Below are 6,033 nucleotides of genomic sequence, written 5' to 3' on the forward strand. Positions count from 1 at the left end.
TGAAGTGCTAGCTGACTTCTGGACAAACACTTCTGGGTTACTCAAGTGGTTAATCGCTGCTTTGCCAAAAAGAAAAGCTCTGCCTCCTCATTTTTCAGTAAATGAAAATATCTTCTCATGGACAGAAACGTGTCATTGTGCAAATAGTCTTCCATTTTTAACATTCATGGAATTTGGCATGAGTTGCCTAATATCAAATCTAATAGCAAAAACCTAGTTTAACCCATCCAGTATACTGTATTGGGTTCACAAATCCTATACTAAGCTTTATTACACTAGCACTATGTTTGCAGCTGTGATTTCCTCAATTGTTTTGTAGACATATCTTGTATGTTTTCCCAGGAACCTGGTTGAATTGTAACTTTCTTTAGATGTCTACAAGGAAGAAAGATGGAGGAGAAAGTACTATCGGTATTAGTTTTGTTTATAAGAACATTCTTCAGCTGTGGGCCAGAAAAATATGCAAAGCCTTCTACTTTATGTATAAATGACTGTTTTGGCACAGTGCCACCTAGAGTTGTGCAAGCATAGAAATGGAGGTATGAAAAATATTCATTCCTAAATCAGGTGCCTTAAGAACCACCTATCCAAAAAGGAGAATGCTGCTTACATACGTTCCTCAGAGCAGTTCTAGTATGCCTGCTAGAACTTTCTCAGACAGTAGAAATTTAGGAATCTTTAACAGGAATGTTAAAGACAAAGCTTCAAAGATTTGGCATAGATTTTGTTGGGCTGAAAGTTCCAAGATGTGTTTTGAACTAGTTGGGCCATTAGTTCTTGTTGTGCTCAACTGACTTTTCTTGAGGTAGCACTTCCTCTGAATAACTGACAAGAGTAACAACTATAGTCCTGGAAATGCTTTATCAGTGCAGCAGGAACCTTACAGCCAATGGGAGGAGTAAATTCAACTTACTGGATTTTTGGAGGTGGTGTCCATATTGCCTCGGGCTTTGACAATTTATACTTAAAGCCCAAAGCAGCCTTCTGATATTTTGTAACACCTCAGTATGTGATCTCTGAAATACAAAACACCTTTCTGAAGTTATCCACTCAAATACCTGGGTATTGTTTTGTTAAAAACATTTTTACAATAAGCATATTCTTTGTCAAATTAATGGAAAGAATAGCATGTGGTGGTGTGATTAATGCCTGTATCCTAAGGCATATGCACTAGGAGGTGGAATTAAGGTTCCTCTGACATGACTGACACTGGCTCCATTCATAGCCATGAACAAATCGAGAAGCGCCTGACTGAGCAAGGTCCTTAAGCATATGCCTAACTTTAAGCAGGTGAATAGTCACTGAAGTCAATGGGATTTGCATGATAATGTGCTTTTTCTGAATTGGTCCAAATTCTGCCATCAGCACAAAGAAGAACTATCAATTTGCACTTGAGGACAGAATCTGCCCTTTCAGCCAAACTCTCCATCTGTAAAATGGGTAGAAATAGGTTCAACCATTAGTTATTAAATTAGCCCCAGTAAATATGACAGGCTTACTATACCATAAGGCATGCTGAAGGGCTGGAGTCAAGGTTCTGCTCCCCCCTGGCCATCTGCATGTGGGGAGAAACATAGCAGCTCTGCGCTGTACACGGAATGGCACATAGACACAAGGGAGTAAGTTGGTGTTTTACATCCCCTTTCTTTCCTTGCACTTGTGTGCAGGAGAGGTCACAATCTGGCCCGCTGTTGTCTGTGTTTTGTGGTTGGTTGTCCAAGTTGCATAAGAATGGTACTGCTCTTTAAAAAGACAAATACTGAATTACAAATAAAAAATAATGCAGATATGACACTAAGTTTTAGACAAATTAAATTTATTGATGAATATTTTCATAGATACTTGGCAACAGTGCAAATTGTCATGACTAACTAATATGATTGCAACATTCATAACAACTGAACTTGAGGGTTTTACTTGCAAAAATACTTGTGAATCAGATTTTCTGCTATTCAACTAGCTCTTGTAATGGGCTCATAATATCTTACAGTGTTTCAAGAATTTTATGAGCATTAATTACTTACTGTTTGTAAAGCACTTTGAAAATAAATGCATAAATGTTAGGTATTAATGTTGAAGATGATCATAATGTGTCCCCTTCCTTGAGGCCCTTTTATATGGTTAACCGGTGGGGTGGGGTGGGGTGGGGTGAAAATGTCCTCCTGGACTTGCCAACTTTACTCCTTAATGTTTTACAGGGTCAATTTAACACAATATACTACCTTCCCCAGAGTAAGCATCCTGGATCTGCAGTTCTCCTAGACTCTCCTGATTTATGTGTAAGAGACTTTGAAAATCCACGCCTTGCTCTTTTTGCATCAGCATAGGACACTATCACCAGGCCATTAGGTTGGACTATTATTGAATTTGCTGATGAAAAGTAATTTCTGTTGGTCACTTTTCTAACACATATTACATACATTTTTAAAAAGTACCCAAAAGTATTAATGTACTTTATAGACTAATCCACTCTGTCATTTTTAAGGTATAGAGGTGGAAAACAGTGTCTGAAACCAGAACACTGCCCTCTTTGCTGAGTTTTTTAAATAGCAAATTATGTAAAATTATTATTTCAACTGAAGCTAATTTATTATTCATCCAGAAACATTTGTGTGTGCTCGGCTAGAGACACATATAAGTGAAGAAAACAATAGATGAGCTTTGGCATTTATACAGTGGCCAGAACACTTCCAACTTTGGCAAGAAAGTGCTTGCTGACTTTATGATTAAAACCAGACAAGAAGCGATTCCATGGAACTCAGGGCACTCTATTTAGGAAAGAAAAGAAGGCGCAGTAAAAATAGAATAAAATGCGTCGGTCATAATCCTAGTTGAACTCCCCCTGCTGGACACTCACCAGGTGGCTGTATTTCGATTCCAGCACTGGGACCCTATGTGCTTAATGTGCAGGTACTGGCTCTGACCTCTCAAGCTCATTCCCGCAGTGCAGACTCCCTGTCTGGTATCACTTCTAGGGCATGGGACCCTGGCTGCACTGGTCAGGCAACCTCCCCAGCGTTCCACATTTGCAGGTTCTCGGGATTATAGTTTGACCCTTCAGGAACATGTGATCATTGGAGCAAGTAACACAAAGACTTTGCAGAGAGATTTCTAACACAAACACACTTTACACATAGACAAATCACAAGTGACTTACCCAAGGAAGATAAAAACTGCACACACAACCCCTGCTCAGTCTCCTCACCACTCTTAAGTGTTCTTTGGGATTTAATCAGTGTCTTTTCAGGCTCCCAAGACCCCCTCTCTTCTTTCTTTCCTCATGCCCAGTCTTGCCTTCTTGTTCTGGATGGTTAGCTTGCTACCAAGAGTGGGCCTTATCCTTTTATATCTTTCAGTTCCCTCTGCCATGTGACCTTCCTGGTCAGCCTCAAAACCTTTACCAGGTGATCTGCTGCTTGTTTATTGTCCATCTGGACTGTAAAAACTGGTTTCTTGCAGCTTTGCTCAAAGTCTTTAGCATACCCATTATATTGCCAGGCAAAGTCATTCCATGGTAACAACCCTTCATTGCTCAGCATTGTTCACCTTGCGTCAATACCCCTTGGAATTTCAGTCCAGGATGTAGGCAAAAAGACAACAGGGAAGGTATAGGACAGTCTTACAAATGAAAGATGCTTACAAAACAAAATGGTGTAGATGCCTACAGAATATACTAAATCAGGAGTGGCCAAACTTACTGACCCTCCGAGCCACATACAATAATCTTCAGAAGTTCAAGAGCCGCAAGACACAAACAGCCTGCCCCATGGGGCAGCACCTGCTGGGGTGGAGGGTTTCTGCCCTGATGCCCCTTGTGGGGCTAATGCCCTTAGACCCCTCTCCCTGCAGGGCTGAAGCCCCTAGTTCCACCACCCTGCCGCAGGGCAGATGCCCCGAGCTCCAGTCTTGTAGCGGAGAATGGGGGAGGGTGCATAGGGGTTCCGGGAGCTGCACTTTAACTGTAAAAGAGCCGCATGCAGCTCACGAGCCACAGTTTGGCCGCACCTGTACTAAATTGTCACAGCATAGTTTTTATTAAATCACATGTAGAAAGACCCTTGAAAGACCTGGTGAAAGATGGATGGAGAAATGTCTAAATAATGGTTCTCCGTGTGGTTAATGTGAACTTGAGAAAATCATTCTCTGTTAATAGAAAGTAAGTAAAGGCATATGTGAGTTATCAGTTTTGCTGGCTTATTATACTGGAAATCATTTTCTAATCTATCTTAAAAGCATAGATGTGTGTGGGGAGTATGTGTCAAAAACCTGGGTTCAACTCCCAGCTTAGCTAATGAATTGCTGGGTGAATTTGGGCAAGTGATTTAAACTCTGTATCTCAGCTTCCCCCTAATAATAAAGGGATAATGATACTTACCCACATTTGCAAAAAGCTTTGGTGCTTTTCAGGTGAAAAGGTCTACACAAGAGCTATGTATTACCTTTACTATCTATTATCTAATCTAATGCATCTGATCTTTTCCAATGTAAATATATGTTATGAATTGCCATAAAGTCTAGGCACCAATCACAATTGGCTCGCTTGTGCCTGAGAAGTGCAGCCCTGCAATGGGGATGTTTGCACCACGTCAGGGGAGTTCAAGGAAGAACTGGTCCTTAGGAAGGCACAACACCTCATTGAGCTTCTTAGTATGTAGGAGGGGTGCACAAGCTACACCATCCTTAAGGGCAGGGCTTACATTCTTATAGAGTATTTCCTGGAGCTACCCACATTTCCTTCCCACCTCCCCCAGCCCCATGCTATAAAAACTCCAGGGGGGTTGAAAATATTTAGCGGCGCTCCACCTCTGGATAGCTCCAGCTGAATTTAAGCCCTGCTTAAGAGGAAATGAACAGGATGATAAGCAAAATGTCTCCAATGAAACTTGTGTGTATGTGTGTGTGAGAGAGAGAGAGATAGAAAGAGAGATGAACATTTGGCACAGATCTTCAACAAAGAATTAGCTGATAGCTCATCTAGACAGATTTTGTCAAGCAAATTGAACACTTAAAAGCTAAGTGGTATCTAACTGAACATAATATGCTGTATAACAAGATATCTACTGTCGGTAAGATGATATACTGAATGTATCACTACTATATACTAGTGATTGGCACCAAATTTTAAGTCTAGAATATCTGAATGGTAAAAGCCCAAGTGCTCAGGCTTCATGTCTGTTTAAAATCAGTATTCAGTATAATGTAAACAAAGTTTTTATCAGCTCGATAAGGCTGAGTAGTAGTAATAATGTAGTATCTGTGTTTGGTAAAGTACAGGGTACCAACAATAACACTGTTTCTGGCTTCTTTAAGTAAGAAGGGCATCTGTTAAGTATTTTGGATAGTAACAGACATGGTAAGGAAAGAGCACTTCAGAAAGTTAGGATATCAAAACTGCTTGGCTAAAAGATAATCAGTTTTTTTTTTATTTTCATAATTTCACTTTGCATAATCCCATTCCTCTGATGTAATTGGTATGTTGCAGATATTTTGGGTACTTTTACTGAAGAGTAGCATGGTCATGTGTAAGGCCATTTTTCTGTGCTGAGTGATGTGTTAGCAGTAAAAAAAAATACAATTAAAAATTTAAAAAACTGCATTAAAATAAAGTTTAGTGTCTGATGGAATTGAACATGGGAAATTCAGAATACAGACTGTCAATGCTACCTCACTTTGAAACACTAAGGTATGACATCTAGAGCATACACTTTAAAACAGTACCGCCAACTCTCCTGTGTCTCTAATAGAGCTACATTATCAAGGCATTTATGAGTCAGTCTCCAGATACATTTTGAAGAATTTTTAAAAAATATTTTGGTTTATTTACTAAATGCTCCAGATAAGTAGACTATAAGGGGACAGCCAAGATTATCTCTAAAGTCAATAATCTTTGATATTTTTTTCTAGGTGCTGAGTTGTGAACATACCAAATATTGCCAGTTCCATCCTGCTAACAATTTTTGAAGGGGCCATTAAATCATCTAGTGTGACCTCCTGTTTAACACAACCCATAGAAATTAATCCAGTTATTTTTAT

Source organism: Emys orbicularis, chromosome 9, assembly GCF_028017835.1.
Source record: "Emys orbicularis isolate rEmyOrb1 chromosome 9, rEmyOrb1.hap1, whole genome shotgun sequence".
Taxonomy (NCBI): Eukaryota; Metazoa; Chordata; order Testudines; family Emydidae; genus Emys; species Emys orbicularis.